This window comes from Epinephelus fuscoguttatus, linkage group LG12, assembly GCF_011397635.1.
Source record: "Epinephelus fuscoguttatus linkage group LG12, E.fuscoguttatus.final_Chr_v1".
NCBI lineage: Eukaryota > Metazoa > Chordata > Actinopteri > Perciformes > Serranidae > Epinephelus > Epinephelus fuscoguttatus.
Genome location: NC_064763.1, coordinates 1,377,285 through 1,401,079, shown reverse-complemented (window position 1 = coordinate 1,401,079; position 23,795 = coordinate 1,377,285). Strand labels below are relative to the sequence as shown.

Below are 23,795 nucleotides of genomic sequence, written 5' to 3'. Positions count from 1 at the left end.
CTCCACTCATTTCAGTACTATCATTATTTTATTTTTATTTTTGTTGTTGTTGTTGTTGTTGTTGTTGTATTTTTGTTGTGGAGCAAAGTTTTCTAAATATATTTTTTAAAAAATCATGAACTACAGATGAAAATAAATTAAGGCAGCTTTTATAATGTGTCAAACACTGCAAACTGCCCCTGGGTCTCCAGTATCATGGCCTATATATTGTGTATTTGACAAATTGTTTAAAGTGAGTCAGTCAAACATCTGATTTAGCAAAAACACAATAATGAAGAACCACTATAACTTAGAGAAGACCAATGTAAAAAGTGAAAGATAAAGGGTTACTAATCTGTTTTTCTGTCCACTTGGAAAACAGCTTAATACAACACCTCTTTAGGAGTGAAGGCATTAACTGTGTGCACATAACACCAATCAGTGTTAACACTGATTGTGACAGTGGTGTAAATGTCCCGCGGTATTTCCAATGTCAAGTGGTTGTCTGGGTATGGTTATGTGCTCTCCTGAGGCAAAGCTGGCCCCACAGATTTAAGTAGCCTATACACAGACACAGCTAAAGTTCCCCGCCCCTTGCTCACACACACACACACACACACACACACACACACACACACATGCACTGCATCTGACCCAGGGGTCAAGGTGCAGTGACTCTGATGGTTGTCTAACTGGGCCTCTTGAAACTCTTGCCTTGCATTCCAGCCAGGCATATTACCAGTGAGAGAGAGAGAGAGAGAGAGAGAGAGAGAGAGAGAGAGAGAGAGAAGTGGGGGCAGAAAGAAGCTGGAAGGTATTATGCACTATTTCCTTGGCTTCCTAGAAGCTGCTGATTGTTCCCTCCCACTTTTACGACACAGTCATGGAAACGCTGAGAACTTGAACCTGCTATTCTCCAGCTGCCTCGGCCTTCTCGCTAGCTCACTTGTTTTCTTTCCCTGCCGTTCCCTCTCCCTGTTTCTCTCTCTTTTTCTCTGGGCTGTGTGTAAGAGGATCACTTTGTTTCAGTTGTCTTTTTCCGCACTGCTGCAGACACCAATAGAGGAGGACAAGAATTGAGGAGATACTGACGGGGGTGCACAGCTGCAACAGTCCCCTCCATCCCCACACCAGGACTACTACCCCCCCCCCCCCCCACCCCCCCCACCCCCACCCCGATCTGTATGTTTGCCTCACCCTCTGTCGCACCCTCTCTGCTCTCTGCCTCACTGAGGGGTGGGGGTGCCATGTGGGAGCTCAGAAAAATGGAAGTGGATCAGAGATAGACAAGAGAGGAATCTGTCATTCTTAGGCTTGGATGTCGGTATCTATGTGGTATGTACTTCTCTTTCTGTCTTTTCACTTTTTAGAAATTCCTGTCCTGTACCAAGACTCTCCAAATGTCTGGATTCTCACTGTGTTTGAGCTCTGACTGCTTTGATTCACGTGTTGGTTGCCAGCAGTTACCCAGTTACCTATTTTGAGTTTTATTGTTGGACTTGCAGTTTAGTTTTTGGGCATCAAAATTAAGAACATTCTTCCTCTTCCTGTCAATGTGTTCAAGTTCATGTTTTATTGTAACAATAGATCTGTCAGCTCTGGTGATAAGAGAGGGGTTTTGTGCATTTGAATTTGGACCGAGTTTTGAGGGTCATGGTAGAGTGAAAAAGGAGGTGGAGTGGGGGCAGATGGGGGGAAGGGAATTTTGAGGGGTCAGAGAGAATTGAACTTGGCTCTGAAAACTTTTCTAGTATGACATTCTAACTGCAGAACATGTGCCAGCCTCAGAACCTGCCAAATAGTGCATGTTTGAGCTGGCTCATAGGAGCTTTGTTGTGGAGGCCGTTTATTTATCTGATGAAACTGATCAGTTGCTCAGTGGTTTCAATTTTTCATGAGCTTGGAATTTTGAAGTCTAGGTTGAGTGCAGTTTTGAGACATTAAGCATCAAAGTTTTAACACCCTGACAAAAATCAGCCATATGTTTCACGTCTCATTGTGTATTCTATACTCATTTGCATTTCAGAAATGAGAAATGCATTGGTAGCTTTGTTTTTATCTAACGCAGCAATGAGATAGAAATTTAGGATTCCAAGTTCGTGGTAGCTGTTGCTTACAGTGCAAACTACTGCATTACTGCAGGATGTCTGAATGACTCCATTATGTGATAAATGTAAGGGATACCTCTCAAGCATTGGACATTGCATACAGCAATTAAAGCTATACTTTGACATTTTTTTCTGTTAGAATTTTCATTGTAGATTTTATAGTAATGGCAGTGATGAAAAATTATTTCAAGTAACGTTTCCCATAAATTTAATTTTACTATATAAACAAACAATATAGCATTATGTTTTTGACTAGGTTTGAACACACAAAGTGTTGCCTGAGATCAAAGAGAGGGCTAAAGGTCCTTACAAGTTAGTATATTAACTCTGAGACACAATGGATATTCTGTTCTCTTCTTAGTATAAGGTATGTGCATCCTAAAAGATGTGGCATTGGTGAGTCTGTAAAACTGAGCTGAGCTAAGTGGGTGGGTGAAATCCTTTTGGGAAGCTATTGAACTTGAGAGCTGTTGTTGATGTGTGTCGCTTTGACTGTTCAGTGGCAGTTAGGGGTTTTGACCTCACTGCCTTGTCTCTGAAAGAGCGTTCATTAGACATCTTAGTAAAATGGTAGAAGCCCAAAGAGCAGGGCTGGACTGGGACAAAAAATCGTCCCGGGCATTTTGAGCCTAGTCCGGCCCACCAGGTATTGATGGAAAGACAATGAAGCCTATGAATGAAAACACACAAAACTTTCTTGTGACACCGCTTGTACACTGTCTTGTTGGTGTATATGTACTTGTCTAATAAATTTAAACCTACACCATCCTCCCAGTCCCATTATTCTGTACAGTACTTGCTTAGAGGAACCCAAAAGGCTGCTTGGTCTAGTGAACCTCCTGAACAATGAACGTATGATGGGATCCTGAAAATTGGACAGTGAGGAACAGAGGTGAGACATGATCATTGATGAATATTAAAATTAATAAATGACAGATTTAGTAATATTTTCATAGACTATGTACTCACCACATCAATAAACAGCACAGCAACACATAATACTTCCTCAAACATGGCAACCTTTAAAAAGTGAAGGGATATTTTAAATTGAATGGAAACATGCCCACAATAAAAACAAAATACAGGTAATTATTGTCCACAAGAGTTTGCTGTTACATGTCAGTAAAAAAAACAATAAGATAAAAACACAACATATCTAGAATAAAGAGGATATTTATGTATAAAAGACAAATACATTTAAGTAGTTACTTTTAACTCCAAGCCACTTTTATGTTAATGAGCATCACATCTCCTGGCAAATCCTAATTTGATTCAGTCTAAATTATATTTGCAAGTGGGTTTATGATGAATACTAGCCTAATCATTTGGTTTTACATGAACATTTTTGCTCTGTTGAGCTTTAGCTGTTTCAGAGTAAAGAATTACTGCATAGTGCACTTATATCAATTAATAGACGCTGAAATATTTTACTACCTAACTAATAAAGACTATACTTAACTAAATGAATAAAATAAAAAGTTACTGAAGCACTAAGATCACCATCACTAGTATAACATCATAGAAACAGCCCAGCAGTAGAGAAACCCTGTCATGCTGCTCAACAGCCAGATAAATTGTTAAATGGCCTACTCATAACTATGCTGTGTTAAGAGTTAGCAAGCACAACGAAAATAAACTATCAACCAAACTTGATTCATATCTGACACAGGTAGACTGCTGTTCATCACTTCTTACCTGAAGTTCAAATTCCCCTCCAGTCGCACCAACTGTGCGTCGTCATATAATGCGGCGGCCGCGGGTCTCCTCCTCCTGCCTCCCCTTCGTCTCATCCACCTGCTGACGGCCACCTCCGCCATCATTACCTGCTGTGGCTGCTTTGGATGCCAGTGTGGGTGTGGTCACTGATGCTGCTGCAGAAGAAGCTCCACCATAGCCAGCAAACATCTGTGTTATTTTAACACATTTGGCAGCATCTTCCTAAAGGGCTTGTCTCTTTTTCTTATTTTTTCCGCACCTCCTTTGAGTTTCTTCTCAATTTTCAATCTCCTCTCTCTCTGTATGATTGATTGACTGTCAGCTGAGGCCCAAGTGGGAGGGGGCATCGGCCCTCGGCTGTAATTGGTCCAGCCCAGAATCAATCATGACTAATGGGCCGATCTACCAGTTTTGTGTACCAATAGGTATCATGACATGACAAAAAAAAAAAAAAAAAATGGCCCGGCCCAAAATTACCATCGGCCCACCGGGCAAATGCCCGGTATGCCCGATGGCCAGTCCAGCACTGCCAAAGAGCACTTTGTCCCAATTGAAATTTATTTTTATCTTGAATGTAGTCAATAATTCTGTCTATATGTTTTAAAAATGTAAAATGTTTTTACTTTCGGACAATCCCAAAACATGTGGTGATGATTAGCTTTCTGACAGCCGCATCTTCTCCAACAACTGGAAGAGGCAGAGTGATGGGATTTTTTGAACAGGAGTAATAAAGTATCGACTAAGACTCTTCCATCCAAACACTCTCCATGAGGCAGAGCTTGATATTCTCCATTAATATTCACAGTAGTTTAACCAAACTTCCTCTGGTATGCAACTGTGAGATTCCCTTTCCCATTTCTGTTTTACGTAAATGGTACTTCTTGTTTTCATCTCCTGGAGTCCCTTATAAAGTCTTGAAATTACTTTATTTCCACAATCTCCTCTATAAGCACTAATAAAAACTTTCAGTAGACTGTTTTCCAATATATCTCACGTCCATCCTGTTTGGGACAAAGTCAAGGTCATATGAACACCATCTCAGAATCCTTATTTCTTCAAGCAAGCCACCCCTAGTGATATTTAACCATAATTTAAGAGCCAAATTTATCCACTTATTACCTTTGTCCATTAGATTTTTAATCAATCTTTTATCCTCTAACCGTACCTGAATTGGAATTTCCTCAGACACGTTCACTTCAATTTCTTTCCATCTCGCTTGGTAGTCAGAATTGCACCAACAAAACAAGCTCCTCAGCTGGGCCGATATATAGTAGTCTTTTAGGCAGGGGAGCACAAGTCCACCCTTGCTCTTTGACAATTGCAGAGTATGAAATCTTGTCCTTGGTTTCTTCCCTTGCCAGATATCTAGATATTAATTTGTCCCACTCATTAAATTGTTATTCAGTTATTTCAATCGAACGAGTCTGAAACAAATATTATACCCTTGGCAGGACATTCATTCTCACCGATTTAATTAATTTGTGACTCAAACATTAATATTGGGATTAAGTTCCATCTCTTTATGTCCTCCTTTATTTTCTGATTTAAGGGGTTAAAGTTTAAATCATACAGGGTTTTTTTTTTTAAGTTTTTAGGGATGTTTACTCCTAGGTACCTCATATGATCCAAATCCCAGTCCAATTGGATGCTGTCATTCAATGAATGACAACAGACTCAAAATTGAACTCTTTGGGTTTGACAGATAAATTAAGACGTCATCTGCAAATAATGAAATTTTATGTTCTTGACCTAGCATCTTATTACCAGTAATATTACTATTTTGAGTGATACCCTGACATAAAGCTTCAATAAAAATTGCAAACAGTAACGGTCTTATTGGGCAACCTTGTCTGGTCCCTCTCTCCAGGCTAAAGGGGTCTGATATTGATCCATTTATTTTTATTTTTCCCCTTGGATTATTATACAGTGCTTGAAGAGATTTAATGAAGGTCTGGTGAAATCCAAATTTTTGTAATACTTTGTATAAAAATTCCCAATTAACTACATCGAAAGCCTTTTCCGCGTCAAGGCCCAGTAACACCGCCTGGAGTTTGTTTTCTATTATGTTCAATCACTTGTAGCGTTTGACGAATATTATCTTGAGTCTGATCTAAACTTATTATCTGGGTGAGGATTTTTGTGAGAATGTGGGTAAAAATCTTATAGTCTTGGTTCAGTACGCTTATTGGCCAATAACTTCCACATTCACAATTATCTTTACCCTCTTTTGATATTAAGGAAATAACTGCTTCTCTCCAAGAGGGAGGAGTTTCACCAGTCTCAAGCACATAATTAAAGGTGTCTTTCAATTTTGGGGCCAACAGATGTTTCATTTCCCTGTACTACTCTCTGGGAAAACCATCCAGTCCAGCAGCCTTAATGGGTGATAAATTTGATATTGCCTTCTTAATTTCCTCATCTGTGATTTTACTAATTAGATGTTTGTTTTGTTCATCATTCACTTGAGGTAGTTTTAACAGGTCAAGAAGAACCTCCATTTTCGTTTAATCTATTTTGGGTTGTATATATGAATTCTTATGAAAGGTTTCAAATGATTGTTGAATGTCTTTTAATTTGCAGTGTATGGAATTTGTTGTAGGGTCCTTTTTTTTTATAGATTGTGTTTTCTGCTTTTTTAATTTAAAAGCGAGTAATTTAAGAGATTTTCCTCCCGCTTCATAATATCTTTCTTTTAGAAAGATCATCTTTTTTTAATGTCATTTGAGTAAATTTTATTCAGTTCATTTTTTTCCAGTTGATTTCCATTCGTATTCCTTGATTCAAAGTTTTTTTTTTATGCATGTTCTCAAGATTTTTATTTGTGTTTGTAACTGATCCATTTTTTTCCCTTCTCTGCTTTTTTAAATTAGAACTACTAGTCCATACCCATTGAATGCAGAATTGCCCATGTACAATTTCACATGGTGTGTGTTTGGGATACAGGTCATAGGAAATTGCAGATTAAATAGTCAACTGAACCCCTTAAGAAGAGTAAAAATTGATATGATTTTGTTTGATTGGGTCAGTAATGGAGGGGTCCCCTTAGATTATGTGTGGTCATATGCCTATAAAGTTGCGTGGTGATTGGTGAAACCCTTGAGATGTTATACACCTTTATGTGATGAGCCACGCCCTCCGCAATATTCATTGCCTTATAGAAGCTCAGTTTTAGTTTTTAGTTAGTTTTTAGTTTAAGTTTTCCAACTTTTGCCAAGAAGGAACTTTAGATATTGGTCCATAGATTATGTTCACCTCATTTCATGCAGATCAGTTAAACTTCCTAGGAAGACATTGATTTTAAGTGTTTTTCAAAAAATTCAAAATGGCAGAAAATCTTCAAAACCGGAAGTTATGAGCTCATAGGCAAATTTGTTCCTCATGAAGAGAGGCATCTCTGTGCAAAGTTTCATGTCTATACGGCATACGGGGCATGAGATATGCCCATTCAAAGTTTGCAATTTCAGTTGGTTGCTGTAGCGCCCACCTTTGGCCAATTGATGTAATATTGCTTCATTCGCATCCTCCCATGACTGTGCCAAATTTCACATGGATTGACCAAGTCAGTGAGGAGAAAAACATGGAACAGACACACAGACAGACACACCCACAGACACACAGACAGAGTTTTCGTCATTATATAGTAAGATAGCCTATGAATTTCCCTCTAAGAACTGCTTTAAAAGGCGTCCCAAAGTATTGGTGTGGACACTTCCCCATTATCGTTTTGTCAAAATAATCTTTTATATCTGTCCTTATCTGCTGCCTTATTTGATTAAGAATCCCTGTGTTTAATCTCCAAATAGTATTCTTTTTTTCAGAACCTTAATATTAGGTCTATAGAAACTGGGGAGTGATCTGACAACTCCATGGTTTCAATATTGCAATTAAATGCCCTAAATAAATCCCTTTAAAACATAAAAAAATAGTCCAATATAGAGTAAACAGAATGCGGGTGAGAGAAAAAAGTATAGTCTCTCATTGTAGGGTTCAGCTCCCTCAATACATCTGAGAGTCCCAGCTCCTCCATCATTAATTTAATATTTTTTTTAATTTTCTTCTCTCCTGAATAATAAGATTTTGAAGTGTCTAGAGTCGGTTGAAGTCTAACATTAAAATCTTCCCCACAAATTAGGATGCCCTGAGCCTCCAAGATTAATAATTCAAACTTTACAGAATTTCCACTCAGAAGCTGGAGGGGCGTATACATTCAGAAAAGTAACTAGAACTCCTTGCAGATATCCCCGGACCAGTACAAATCTTCCCTCGCTATCTTTCTTTTCACAAACGCATTCAAAGTTTAATTTTCCAGAGATTAAAGTTACTACCCCTCTCCTGGAGCCTTGTCTATGGGAAGATGAGTATTGATTAAATTTCCATGTTTTAAGTTTTTCATGCTCCCTTTCTGTTAAGTGAGTCTCTTGGAGGAGGGCTATTTCTACTCCCTCCCGCTTTAATTTTGCCATAGCTAATTTTGCACCTTTTGATTGGATTTCCCACATCATTCACATTATAGGTGGTTACTTTAATTGGCTTGATACTTTGCATTGTGACTCTTTATCTATATTTCACATCCCTGCTCCATGCCTGCATAAACAAAAAAACATGTCTTACACCCCTGTTGCTACAAGGAACAGTAGCACAAAACTGAAACATAACCAGAAACACAGTAACAAAATGAACACTGTCACAACAAATGACTTCCAATTTAAAGGCTTTGTTTATAGCCTTATGAATCTGTTGGAATATAGAAGGAAGTCTCTTCCTCTTGGCAATGAAAGAAGGCCCTCTTCAGCCTTTAAGCTGATACATAGGTGCATGGTGTCCAATGAGAGGTTCCCGACCGGAAAATATCCTCTGTATGCCCTGAACAATATTTTTCTCTTAAGTTTAGTATCATATTAGGAATTACATATAAGTATAATGGTGTACTCTGTCTCTTAACATTATTTAACATTTCTAGGAGGTATATTGTTAATGTAATTATTTCTATCTTATTTCTATCAAAGCAGATCATGCCTTAATCATGTAGCCTACTTATCAGGAGTTTATCGCCGAAAAGCCTGGAGCTGTTCCTTGAAGCCTCATTTGGCGACTGTGGTCTCCCGGTTTCCCCTCTTGCTGCTGGTTTGCCATGTCAGCTGGTTAATCTGATCCAAAAGAGAAGTTGGGGTTTGGAGCACAGCCACCGGTATCCCTCTCTCTGCCATGCCCGCCGTTGCCTTTTCTGCCAAGTTGTAAACCACTGTGCCGTCCTTATAAAACACCCTCAATCAAGCCAGAATCTAACGGGATATCCCTCTCCTTGAGTGTAGCTTTGGCCTCCGCATATTCCCTCCACTTCCGCAGCAGCTCTGGTGCGTAGTCATGGTCCAGGTGTACTCTTTTTCCTTGAAAGTCGAAACCTTTTTTCTGCCAGGCTTTTTTGATCACGTCGTCCTTCACTCTGAAGCTTGAAAACTTGACCACATTTGATCTTGGTGGGGCTTCAGTCTGTTTTTTTTTTTAATATCCTCTCTTATGCCATGTAGTTGCTGGCTGGAGTCCTTTCTGAATTCTCATAACTCTTTCAGAATTAACTCCAGGTTGGCATCTCGAGTCGGCACAGAATCACTTTCCTGCTATGCATCATCCTCCATGTTGCTGCTAGCTTGCGACAGTTGACCTTCCTCTTCGTCTTCGTATTGCTCATTTTGTGTGAGAATTTTCTTTCCTTTTTTAGACATTTTTGCTCGCCCGCTGTATCTGCAGCTACTTCAGCAACTCTCAAAGAAAATTCAAGTTTGTTGGGCAACTTTTACTTTTAATTGTTGGGAGCCTGTCGCTCTATGCTGCCATCGCCTCACCACCAAATGCTATCTTTTTAACTAACAAAGCATGCTGGGAAGCTTTTCTGGATTTCAGTTACTACTACTCCTTTATAAATACACACAAACGGTGCCTGCTGCAGAATCTAGTTCTCTATTTCGAGCATGTGGGTCACAATCTAATGAAGCAGCACTGCACATTTTCTTTATGTGGACTGGTAAAGTAACAGTCAGCTTCAGCCATATATCATGATAAAATATAGAAGCATAGATTGCCTGCTCAGCACTGGGAAACAGAAGATGACATTTTGTAGTCATTTTGTAGATTTTTAGAGCTCCAGAATTTGCAGTTGTGTATATTGTTTAATATCCCAATTGTAGTGATATTCATCTATATATCATAAACAGTGTTAAGGGTAACGCGTTACCACCAAAAATAGTAGTGTAAAGGCCCATTTATGCTTAACGTTAAATACGGATCCGGATACGGACGGAGCCTTCTGTCCGTGCTCCACGTTCATTTTGTCCGTATTTCTGCACGTTTCCATAAAGCTTACAGATATGGGCCAAACGGAGCAGTACCACTGGAAACCGTGGGGGCAGTGTTGCTGTCACTACCCGATACGTAGCTCTAGTGAGACACGAAGAAGACATAACAAGTTACAAACTATATACATTTCTATGATGTTACTTCTCCTGGACACCGGGATAAACACATGCTACAGAACAGCTGGGAGGAGATTGGAAGGGAATTAAATGTGAGTTGGTCGGTAGCGAAGGAGAAGTGGAGGTTTGTGCAAGTTATCGAATGCCCCGGCGGACATCCTAAAGTACTGGAAATGGCGCTTGTCGTCAATTTCTCTCATCAGCAGTCCTAGAGAAAAAAATTCTCCATCCTCCAGTCGCGATATATTTAACGGCCTCACCAACCACCGCCTCCTACAACGCTGCGTCTGTTTTTGTCTTTTATGCAAGAGGTACATTATCAATATCTCCTCCATGTTTGTTTTTGAGTTTGTTGTTGTCAAACTTTTGACTCTGGGCTGCCCCCTGGTGGATATATTGGGTAACATCCATGCCAACGTAAAGGACGCATGGAAGTATGTGGGCAGTGACGGTAACATTGTTTGAAACGGACGTATACATTTTCATACGTAAAGGGAGCATAAATGGGCCTTAAGGCTCTACTGTCCCTAAATGCAGGAATCACATTACAGTTACTAATCAAACACTTAAGTCATTACTTGCGTTTACATAAATTCATCATTAGACCTTGCCCTTACTTAAGAGTTAGTGACAACGGGCTTCAGGCTGTTGCCAATGGGTTGTCCTCCATGTCCAGCTGGTCAGCGGCGAACACAGATGCGGGGACGAGCCGGAGGATGGGAGAGTTTCCGCCGCAAACAAGCACCGAGACCCGGGGAGACATGGGAGCAGCTTCATGTGTTTACAGCAGATAGCAGGAGCAAGAACAGACGTCTCACTCCACTTTTCTGTGCTGCAACGGAGCACGCACTTTCAGTTTATAACTGTAACGTCTGTTGTCCTACTAAGTATTGATAATACGCCTAGTATTTTACAAATTTGAGGTTTTTTTATTTGATATGCAAAAATTAACTAAATGACTGTGGGGCAGTGGGCAAGTGATATAATCATAACACCTTTACACACCGTAACCACCCCCTGCCTGGCATAACAACTTCTCTGGGGGAAACCCTGCAAATACTTAAGGAGAGAAAGAGGGAAGTCTGCTTAGGGGCCTACCTTGTGAACCAGCTGTGCAATGAACAAGAAGCTCTGGCCTGACACCTAATGCAACAGCCTAATAGCATAATACTGATGGGAGAAAATATATGCTTTTAAACAAGTGAGGGGGAACAGTGAATGAAGTTTGGGGGCATTGCCCCCTGGTGCCCCCTCGTGAAGCCGACTCTGGGTATATCCAGAGTCGGCTTCACGAGACCGACTCTGGGTATATTCATCTAGTTAACTATACCTACCTTAGGATTGTTACACATATGTAAGGTTTAATGCTATATCGTAAACTGGCAAATTATGTGACAATGCATTTCAGGCAATTTTACAGAGTAACTAGTAATGTAACCAGTATTGCAAAATTGCTAAATAAGGAAGTCATTTGTCAGCTAAAAACAAACACATTTTAGGTAGCACAGGTGCTTAAAGAAAAGGACTATGGTGCTTTGTGGGTCACCATGAAGTCAGGTGATACAGTACAGGTCATCCTCTCTCCAACACTCTTTATATTTATGTTGTTTAAGATAAAAACAGAAACTCTGAAAGCAGGCAGGATCTGACTTCTTCTGGGAATAGGAGGTGGTTTCCTTTTCTGCCACAACCAAGAGAAAAAATGCCATGATTTGCCTTTTAATATGCCTTCCAAGGAAACTTTTAGTTGTGGAGAGAGCATGTTCATAGCGCCACTCCCTACTCCACATGAGCTGTTTGATAGTTAACAGCCATGAAGAAAAGAAATAGGAATGTAGAATGAGCACAACCTCTGTTACTTGCAGTGGTGCTTGCAGTTGAAAATCCATTTGCTGTTGTCCCAAGAAGCATGCTTTTTTTTGTCATGGCTGACTGCCTGGTGGCTCTTCCTGCTTTGCATCGGGTTCACTCTTTGTGACTTTTGTGGGACATGTGCAAAAATCACAACCCTGAAAGAAACTAGGCGCATGCATGGGGGTGGCAGTATTTCAGTCCATAGGGACCTGGGTTGGGAACCGGAGGGTCACCTGTTCAAGTTCCCGTCCGGACCAAAATGTGGAGAGTGGACTGGTAGCTGGAGAGGTGCCAGCTCACCTCCTGGGTACTGCCGAGGCGCCCTTGAGCAAGGCACCAAACCCCCAACCGCTCGGAGCGTCCACTTAGTGCATGTATAGGTCCTTTTTGTGCATGTGTGTGTTTGGACCTGTGTGTAAATGACAACAGAGTGAAAAAATTGAATTTCCCCTCGGGGATTAATAAAGTATATAAAATTAAATTAAAATGTTGAGAGTAAAACAGTAATCAATTTGTGTGAATGGAGTTGTGCTACTCTGATCACCACCTTAATGCAAGTCTCAGTGCCAGCATCCTTAGCTTCTGTATTGTGACATATTTCCCAGTGAGAATTGCAGTTACAAGAGGGCTTTACATTAAATCCTTCACATTTGATTAGACTGCCAAAAAATGAGAGTTTAGTGCGATATGGATCTACAGTGGAATCGGCTGCTGAGCAGACTGTTGGCTCCACACACACCTGCCTCTCTGTTAGATCAGGAGGAGGACAAGGGACACAGCACAGCACAGTACACGATACTTTGCGATGCAAACGTGCTATATTTACATCGCAGGGCTTGCGATGTGGCTTGCCCTAATTAATTTAAGCATGCATGTTTAAATTGCAGAGTGATACGCATAAAACTCGCTTCCATTTTAAAGACTGACCAACAAAGTGTCTCTAATTTTGTGGAATAAAGAATAAATGGCCTGTTCAAGTGCTGGAATTTGTTATTTACATGACAACGCCTGAACGCAACACAGGCTCCGCTCCATTGACTGTGTGCACAGTGCCATGCTGCGGATTCAGGCCTGGCTTGGTTATAAATGTCTCGGATTCAGGAAAATGCAGCCCGAGCCATGCACTAGTGTGCTCACCTGTGTCTGTGTGTGCTCACGTGTTTGTCTGTGTGTGTGTGTGTGTGTGTGTGTGTGTGTGTGTGTGTGTGTGTGTGTGTGTGCGTGCGCATCGGGGCCTAACTCTGCCGTGCACGATACAGAGAGCAGAGGAAAATTGTAAAGGCACGACCATGTAGAGACAGAAATGACATGCTGTCATGTATACAATATAATTTATCACGTTATTAAGTGAAACGTTAGTATAATGTTATTATATGAAGCGTCACGCAAAATAATATAACTTAAGTTTATGAAGAGATAAGACGGAGCCCTCTCCTCTCCTCTTATATGGTTTACTCACAAGTGTGTGAATTGACCTGGTTATGAAGCGTCTGTAGCGCCAAAGCCTACTTTGCAAAGGTACACAAACTTCCGTAGAAGGATATTTTTGGAGGAGGGGGAGAAATCAGCTATTAAAAGAAAATATTATAAATACCACAAATCTGAAAGTACATTAAAATACAGAAAAACATATTTATATTGTTTACCAGTATCTTTGGGTCTCTAGCCATTGCATCTTGTCAGTGGTCACGTCAGTGCTGAGCTGAAACATAAATCGATAAAATATACTTAAAATAACTTTCCGGTAACATTACTGCTTCTACACAGGTTAAAAAATACTTTACACAAAGAGCATTGGTAGCACACAGACATGAAGTCGCATAGGTGAGACCAAACAAAGGCTAGCCCAAGCCTGAGCTACTCACTGCTGAACAATGTTTAGACCACTGAGCATTGCCGTTAGTTTCGCTCTATTTCCAGCTCTGTGATGGACAGAACACTCATGTCTGGTTATCACCCTAGCAGAATTAAAATCACACACTCAACCTTACGCTGCACTTAAGGATAACATTATCCGAATACACACCAAAGCAATAACCTGCATACCTGTGTGAAAGGAAGCGTTCACCACGCCCGGATGCTGCAGCCAAGTCAAAGGCTCTCTACTAAGAGAGGAAGTGATTTATCACTTCCTGATTGGCACCTGATCACAGGACTGAGGACAAGTGATCAGTCCTATGACCCTGCTGTGTCACTAACAAATATTACCTTTTCCACATTCTCACATACACATGATTTTTCCCGTTACACAGCTTTTTTGCCGGCTAAGTGTTGGATACCTGACCAGGTGCAGGACTCTGGTCCAAAGTCTCATTTGATTGGATGAACGTTTGTAGACACCCCTGAGTGCTGGATGAGTCAATAAACATTTGAACCTGTTTGATCTGGTTTTACAGGAAGAGAAAAGACAGGGGTTTTGATGTAAAACTAATCTGATACAGTTTTTTTTTTTTTTTTTTTTTTACATATATTTGGCATTTAATAAGAGATTCATCATAAATCAAAACCCTGTTTGTTTCTCCTGTTCTGTCCACAACACTTTCTGTCATACACATCAGTATTCAGGCAGAAAAACACAGTTTTTACCTCCTGAACAAGGAATATTTTCAGTAACAAACCTCAGACTTTGGCCTCTAGCTTCCCGGCGTGGCGCAGGGTGGCGCAGGGTGGTGAACCCCGCACAGAGCTAGTTTCGAGCAGCGCAACCCGAGGTTGGTAGTTTGGCAGACCGAGGTGTGCTGAGATGGGTGTGGCGGCGCAGCAGGGGGAGGTGTCGACAGATCCAGCTTGGCGCAGTGACAGTTTGGTGCCAAAAGGCTTCGCTGAAGGTGCGCTAAAAGCTTGAATGTTTCTCTCTGGTTGAGGTAGTTGACAGTAGCCTCATGTAAAACCTTAGATCAGTAAAGTAAACCTTTGGTTGGTTAAGTATAAGTGCTGTCTTGTCTGGATTCCTTGTTGCTGTAGAAGAAATAGTAAGTTTGAAACTAGTCCTGTGCACCTTGTGCCCAGTTAGTCACTTAGTTACTCTCTGGTTTTCTAGCATGTACCAAACTCTGGGATGCACTCCCACTCAATTTCTGTACACTATAATGGTAAGGAACTACCCTGAGTCTCTTCCACTGACTTAACATTTTCACAAGCTTCTGTTGTCGAGACCCACCAGCTCTAGGCACTGCTGTGGCTCATTCTACCAGTACTGAAGCTTTTTTGTGAACTGATTCTCAGTAGATCTAGTGGACATGCAGCCTCACCACCAGGTTGATACAGTTAATGTGACACCAGTGTTGAGCTGCTGCAGTTTAAATTCAGACGTCAAATGGTATTCTAAAGACAGGCACATCATGTTTCACTCTCCACCCTGCGGGCAGTGATTATCTAAAGGTAGTACCATAGTGATAGGGGAACACTAGGACTGTTCTCAGAAATAGAATGAGAGTAGAAAGGACATTCCCATTCAAATCAACGAAGCAGGATGGTCGGAGCGGTGGCCATTTTTATATGTACTGTTGCCCATGCAACTTATACCAGGCTAACTTCTATATAAACTTTGGTATAAGCACACTAATCTTTCAGCAAGTTGCTTCCTTATTCAGGTGATGTTTTGCATTAATGAACAAAGGAACAGTAGAGTAGCAACATTACCTTTTCAAATAAGCAATCAGATACAATAACTGCTGTTTCCTTGTTGCTTTTGTTGCATTAATTTCACATTTGTTGCAACATGATATAGGCCTACTCTAGCTGGTTCAGAAGAACAAGTGTACCCTGCTGCTGAGTTATGGGGACAAACTGTATGTAGATCCAGTATAATTTTGCATCTAACTCTGTGAATTAAGGGTTTATTTTGACCAAACCAGAGTTGGCAAGTGTTTAAAGGATAGATTACAGCAGTATAATTTCCATTTTAACAGCATCTACACATTATATATCAGTGTTTTCCATCTCTCACATACTACTACAGCCTTTATTACTGATAATACTGTTGCTACTTTTGTGATTATGACTGTTAAATACATATTGTAATGTACTGTAATCTTATGCACACATAGTGCTCAGTAATTGTAGCACATGCAGTACGCAGCATGACAAGTGACTTACTTATCAGTCGAGTCATCCACACAAACACATAAACAAAACCACACAATAGCCCCTTTTACACTGCCAGATTTTCCGCGACTGTTGGGCTGATTTGCCGGCCAGCTGCGAGCGTTTATACACACAGAGGTGGAAAGGCGAGTTGATCCAAGGGGCCCAATTTTCCGCATTGAGTGCATTTCCATAGAAAGGCAAAAAGCATTTAAAAACAGCCAACTGACTACTTACCCAAATGTTGGTCCTCATTCATCAATATCACTTGTCTACCTGTTTAACACATTCTAATGTCATACACACATAGACATATCTCCACCTTAAAGGTGCACCCAAAAATGAAAATTCAGCCATTATCTACTCACCCTCATGCCGAGGGAGGCTCTGGTGAGGTTTTAGAGTCCTCACAACACTTAGGGAGATCCAAGGGGGGAGTGGGTGGCAACACAACTGCACCTAATGCAGGCTGACGGCGCCCCAGATTAAAACATCCAAGAACACATAATTGAAACCACAAAATATCTCCACACTGCTCGTTCATAGTGATCCAAGTGTCCTGAAGCCCCGACATAAAAAGTTGTTTGGAAAAATGTCATTTGAACTCTGTTTTTAGCCTCATTGTAGCCTGCAGCTCTAACTGCCTCTCATGTGCTCCCTCTGCTGCCGGTGACATTAGTGCCCCCACCTCCACATCCTTGCCAGGACCCTCCATACCACAATAGCTGAAACATCTAAATATTCAATTTTAAATTTTATTCATAAAGCCCAATATCACAAATCACAGTTTGTCTTGCTTTATATATATATATATATATATATATATATATATATATATATATGTATGTATATATACAGTACAGGCCAAAAGTTTGGACACACCTTCTCATTCAATGCGTTTTCTTTATTTTCATGACTATTTACATTGTAGATTCTCACTGAAGGCATCAAAACTATGAATGAACACATGTGGAGTTATGTACTTAACAAAAAAGGTGAAATAACTGAAAACATGTTTTATATTCTAGTTTCTTCAAAATAGCCACCCTTTGCTCTGATTACTGCTTTGCACACTCTTGGCATTCTCTCCATGAGCTTCAAGAGGTAGTCACCTGAAATGGTTTCCACTTCACAGGTGTGCCTTATCAGGGTAAATTAGTGGAATTTCTTGCTTTATCAAGGGGGTTGGGACCATCAGTTGTGTTGTGCAGAAGTCAGGTTAATACACAGCCGACAGCCCTATTGGACAACTGTTAAAATTCATATTATGGCAAGAACCTATCAGCTAACTAAAGAAAAACGAGTGGCCATCATTACTTTAAGAAATGAAGGTCAGTCAGTCCGGAAAATTGCAAAAACTTTAAATGTGTCCCCAAGTGGAGTCGCAAAAACCATCAAGCACTACAACGAAACTGGCACACATGAGGACCGACCCAGGAAAGGAAGACCAAGAGTCACCTCTGCTTCTGAGGATAAGTTCATCCGAGTCACCAGCCTCAGAAATCGCAAGTTAACAGCAGCTCAGATCAGAGACCAGATGAATGCCACACAGAGTTCTAGCAGCAGACCCATCTCTAGAACAACTGTTAAGAGGAGACTGCGAATCAGGCCTTCATGGTCAAATAGCTGCTAGGAAACCACTGCTAAGGAGAGGCAACAAGCAGAAGAGATTTGTTTGGGCCAAGAAACACAAGGAATGGACATTAGACCAGTGGAAATCTGTGCTTTGGTCTGATGAGTCCAAATTTGAGATCTTTGGTTCCAACCGTCGTGTCTTTGTGAGACGCAGAAAAGGTGAACGGATGGATTCCACATGCCTGGTTCCCACTGTGAAGCATGGAGGAGGAGGTGTGATGGTTGGGGGTGTTTTGCTGGTGACACTGTTGGGGATTTATTCAAAATTGAAGGCACACTGAACCAGCATGGCTACCACAGCATCCTGCAGCGACATGCCATCCCATCCGGTTTGCGTTTAGTTGGACGATCATTTATTTTTCAACAGGACAATGACCCCAAACACACCTCCAGGCTGTGTAAGGGCTATTTGACCAAGAAGGAGAGTGATGGAGTGCTGCGGCAGATGACCTGGCCTCCACAGTCACCGGACCTGAACCCAATCGAGATGGTTTGGGGTGAGCTGGACCGCAGAGTGAAGGCAAAGGGGCCAACAAGTGCTAAACGCCTCTGGGAACTCCTTCAAGACTGTTGGAAAACCATTTCAGGTGACTACCTCTTGAAGCTCATTGAGAGAATGCCAAGAGTGTGCAAAGCAGTAATCAGAGCAAAGGGTGGCTATTTTGAAGAAACTAGAATATAAAACATGTTTTCAGTTATTTCACCTTTTTTTGTTAAGTACATAACTCCACATGTGTTCATTCATAGTTTTGATGCCTTCAGAGAGAATCTACAATGTAAATAGTCATGAAAATAAAGAAAACGCATTGAATGAGAAGGTGTGTCCAAACTTTTGGCCTGTACTGTATATATGGTGAAGAAGAGAAACGATAGCAAACAAAGACGAACTATAGAGAAAAAACGGCAAAAAACATGGAGAAAACACGGCAAAAACTGCTCCAGAACTACTCCAAAACTGTCAGAAACAACTCTAATACAATTATTTACAACACCAAGATGAAGATGTTATTTACAAAGAAAACACCGCTAAAATATCGTTATGACACTCACAAGCTGGACTCGCTTTGATCCACTGACGCTCTCCTACTCGGCTGATTTCCGCCCTCTCCCCCACAGGCACTCCTGCCACTACTGTAATGCACTGTAATGCATCCACTTCTCAGCTTTCTGAATCCGTTGGAATTACGTCGATAGCGTGAATGATCGAGGAGTTACGGTAATTTGAAAAATGCATGTCATTTTCTGTCACCGGCGACAGCTTTGGCTAACTGGCTAGCTTGCATTACAGCTAAGACACACACAACACAGCAGAAAGTAAGACTAACTTTCATTCAGTTAACATTATTTGACTCGTGAATGGTGGCACTGGAGCCCTAGCAGTAGTGTACCTCCTGTTGGGAAGACATTTTCATTGTTTTGCCCAACCTACAACTTAACATTGTTGGTTGGGCTTTCTTTTTCCCTTGGACCCTCTTCATACCACCATGGATGCTTCATACTCAAACGAACTGGGCCACGTTACTGTTATGTGTGTGTTATAAATAAGAGAGATTTAGGCCAGATTCTGTACTGTTAAGTTGAAGTACTGATATTTCTGAGTGTTAGTGAAGTGTTAAGTTAAGTGCTGGTTTTCCTGAGTGTCTGCAAACGCGTCTCGTGAGTGACACGCTGCAGCGGGCGGGTAGGTGTGTGTTTCTCTCGGAAAAACAAGATGGTGGCACTGGTGTGGATAGTGAACTTTTCTGTTAGGCTTTTGTTGTTTTTGGCGTGGCTTAATCACCACCAAATTTTTATTTAACACTTTTTAGCTGTGAACAATGTGGTTAACATGAATAACTGTATATATATATATATATATATATATAAATATATATACTGTATCTATATGTATATATATATATATATATATATATACAGTATATATATATATATATAGATAGATAGAAAGATAGATAGATATAGATAGACAGATATAAGTTAACCTGCGAGACAGTGGAGCACAAAGGCTCTGGAGAAGAAGCCGAGTTAGTGACATGCAGTGCGGCCGAGTTAGTGACATGCAGTAACAGGGCATGAGAGAGAGAGAGAGAGAGAGAGAGAGAGAGAGAGAGAGAGAAGGAGAGAAGGTGCCCAGTGTATTATAAGAGGTCCCCTGGCAGACTAGGCCTAAGTCAGCCTAACTAGGCCCTGGTACAAGGCAAGCCTGAGCCGGGCCTAACTATAAGCTTGATCAAAGAAGAAAGTCTTAAGTCTAGTTTTAAATGTGGAGATGGTGTCTGCCTCCCGGACCACAACAGGAAGATGATTCCACTGGAGAGGAGCCTGATAGCTGAAGGCTCTGGCTCCTGATCTGCTTTTGGAGACTTTAGGGACCACGAGGAACCCTGCATTCTCAGAGCGCAGAGTTCTGGTGGGATAATATGGCACTATGAGCTCTCTAAGATATGACGGAGCCTGACCATTTAGAGCTTTATAAGTTAACAGTAGGATTTTAAATTCAATTCTGGATTTTACAGGGAGCCAGTGCAGAGAAGCTAAAACAGGAGAAATATGATCTTGTTTCTTAGTTCCTGTTAGTACATGTGCCACTGCATTCTGAATTAGCTGGAGAGTTTTTAAGGACTTATTAGAGCTACCTGATAATAAGGAGTTACAGTAATCCAGTCTAGAGGTAACAAAAGCGTGCACCAATTTTTCTGCATCTTTTCAGGTCAGGATAGGCCTAATTTTCGCAATATTACGCAGATGAAAAAAATGCAGTCCGTGGGTTTTTTTTTGTTGGGATTCACAGGACCACAGATGATGTATCATTTTGTAAAATCTAAACTGTAGATTTAAAGGCTTTTTCCTCTGTATGTTCTTTGTCTTCAAACAACGACAGCTAGGGGACCCCATCTCCACAGGAGATCTCACCTCACACCTCAGTGAGACTCAAGTCCCACAACTTGATTGGACAGTACTTTTACAGCGACATGTGACTCTGTGATGTCACAGGCATCTGTACAAGGTTTGCTCCCTTCAGATCTCTCTTCTCTTCTTGCTCCAGCTGCTGTAGCAGCTGCACCCCTCTTTCTGGCTGGGCCTGGGACAGCAGAGGCCCAAACCCCTGCTCCATAGCCCAAACCACTAAAGGGAGGGCAACTGATCATAGACTCTGTTGCAAACACAAGGCCATTGCAACTAGCTTTCCAGCAACAAGGAACTAAGTGAGTTAGCACCCAGCGTCTAACTCTGCAAGGACCCCAAGCGATCAGCTTCCTTGGATCAGAACCTTTGGAACAAAGGACACAACAAAGACTGCAGCTGAAGCCACACCTTCCCAGCCTTCTTCTGCCAGCTAACAAAGCAGTACACCACCAAGTAACTCTTTCTCCCATTTCTCCCATCCACTCAAGGATCGGTAATGTAACAACTGGGCATATCTTATCACAGCTTTACAGGCTAAGCAAGACTGTTTGACTTGTTGTACGTGATTTCATGCTGTTCACTGAGTTATTGTTGGCAGTTAGGTCATTCGCCAAAGCTAAGTGTTTAGTGTGCTAATACTGTTCACAAACAGATTCTTGCACACAACTAAACAATCTCTGCACTAATCCAGACTGTTTGCAACACACGTCACTTTGACATATACTCATTAACAAACAGGCTTTCAACAGAGCTACACCCAAACAGGCATTTCAAAGTTCCCGTTTCTCGTCTTTGCCCTGACCACACGGTCAGACAAACACCTCCCCCGAAACTGAAGCAGCCTTGATTCGGCCATTTTGGTAATTCTCTGTTGTCAGCCATTTTGCTTTGTAGGCCAAACGGCTCCTTGATCACCACAGCCGCCTTTGTCTTTCTTTTCTTTCTCTCTCTCACACACACACATACACACATATACACACCAAGCTTATATATAGTTAGTTAGAATTTGTGTGTTTTGGTTTGCTTTGCTAATTTGTGAATAAATATAATTCTTTGGAATCATGCCTGTGGTCTGTTTAATGTTGCACAAGGGTGAATGAATAGTCAACCTCTGCTGCGTCAAGAACTCCGAAATCGTTACTGTTAATTTTGGTTGTTGTCATTAATTTAATTATTAATCAAACTCCAAATTAATAGTTTAGCGTATTTTATGAGACTAATATCTTTAACTGGCTATCATTTTTCCCTTTACGGGAATGGTGCCCCACGAGGTGATTTAATGTTAATTAAGTCACATTATTTAACATAATTATTAATTATTAATAATAATTGTCAATTATTTCCAATAGCCAATTAAATCCCAACATATTTGGTGCCTCCATGTGAAACCTAGTGTGTTGACCCCAACATTTATGGTGCCACCAAGTGAGGTAAAAATATGTTGACCCCAACAGTTTTAAATGAGAATTAAAAGACAAATCTTGATCGAATATTACTCCAAGGTTTCTTACGGTAGTGCTAGAGGCCAGGGCAATGCCATCTAGAGAAACTATGTCATCAGATACAGTCTCTGAGTTGTTTGGGGCCAAGAACAATAACTTCAGTTTTGTCTGAATTTATCATAAGAGAATTAGTGCTCATCCAGGTTTTTATGTCTTTAAGGCAATTATGAAGTTTAATTAATTGATTAGTTTCTTCTGGCTTCATCGATAAATACAACTGTGTATCATCCGTATAACAATGGAAATTTACGGAGTGATTTCTAATTATGTTACCTAAAGGAAGCATATATAGAGTAAATAGGATTGGTCCAAGCACAGAACCTTGCGGAACTCCAAAACAAACTTTAGTACGTAAGGATGATTCATAGTGAACATGAACAAACTGAAAACGATAAGATAAATAAGATTGAAACCAGCTTAGTGCTTAACCTTTAAGGCCAATTAAGTGTTCCATTCTCTGTAGCAGAATTTGATGGTCAATTGTGTCAAATGCAGCACTAAGATCTAATAAAACAAGTACAGAGATGAGTCCTTTGTCTGAAACAATCAGAAGATCATTTGTAATTTTAACTAGTGCTGTCTCAGTCCTATGATGCACTCTAAATCCTAACTGAAATTCCTCAAATAAATTATTATCATGGAGAAAATCACACAGCTGGTCTGTGACTACTTTCTCAAGGATCTTTGAAAGAAAGGGAAGATTAGATATTGGTCTATAGTTGGCTAACATCTCTAGATCCAGGGTGGGCTTTTTTAGGAGAAGTTTAATTACAGTTACCTTAAAAGAGTGTGGTACATAGCCTGTTAGTAAGGATATACTGATCATATGTAATATATGAGTGTTAACTAAAGGTAAGACTTCCTTAAGTAGCCTAGTTGGGATGGGGTCTAAGAGACACGTTGATGATTTAGATGAAGAAATCACTGCGGTCAATTTTTGAAGAGAAATCGGGGAGAAGCAATCTAAATATATATTAGGTCCAGACGTTGCGCTAGACTTTCTCATCGCCGGTCATTTTGACCGACAGGGTCATTAAAATCCGGTCATAATCTGTTTTTACCGGTCATTTTAATTTTTGTTTTTAAATGATAATAAATATATTCAAAGACATTTAGTTTTCATTCATCCGTTTTTAATAAATCCAACAAGCAAGTTATAAAGTGTGCATTAATAAGGACATGAACGAAAAGATGAACAATCACATCCACACACCGCAGCACTTCAGTTTGGCGTCTGGCCTATTTTTCATATGAGCGGCGAGCGCTTCTGTCAAGCTGGATAGAGCGGATCGTACCAAACAGGAAGTCGGACACAGAAAAGACGAGAGAATCCGGCCAATTTTCAAAATAAAATAACAGCACGCACTGAGGAATGTGAGGAGAAAATACCATGTTTATAATTCAAAATAATACAACAGTGCATAACTGAACACATTTTTCAATACCCTAATCACTTCATTACAATTTTAATTTTGTGTCACCGAGCCTACAGACATAACTACATGAATAAAATGGTCAGAACAATATGCCCTATTCAT

At 40.6% G+C, this 23,795-nt stretch overlaps 1 protein-coding gene across 1 annotated transcript in view; it reads left to right on the top strand.

The window, feature by feature from the left end:
• Positions 1-1,129: 1,129 nt before the first annotated feature.
• LOC125897992 (uncharacterized) overlaps positions 1,130-23,795 on the top strand; it is an 88,997-nt gene continuing 66,331 nt past the window's right edge. The window contains exon 1 of the mRNA XM_049591571.1: positions 1,130-1,314. The gene's annotated coding sequence lies outside the window, so the exon portion shown is untranslated. The remainder of the gene's footprint in view (positions 1,315-23,795) is intronic.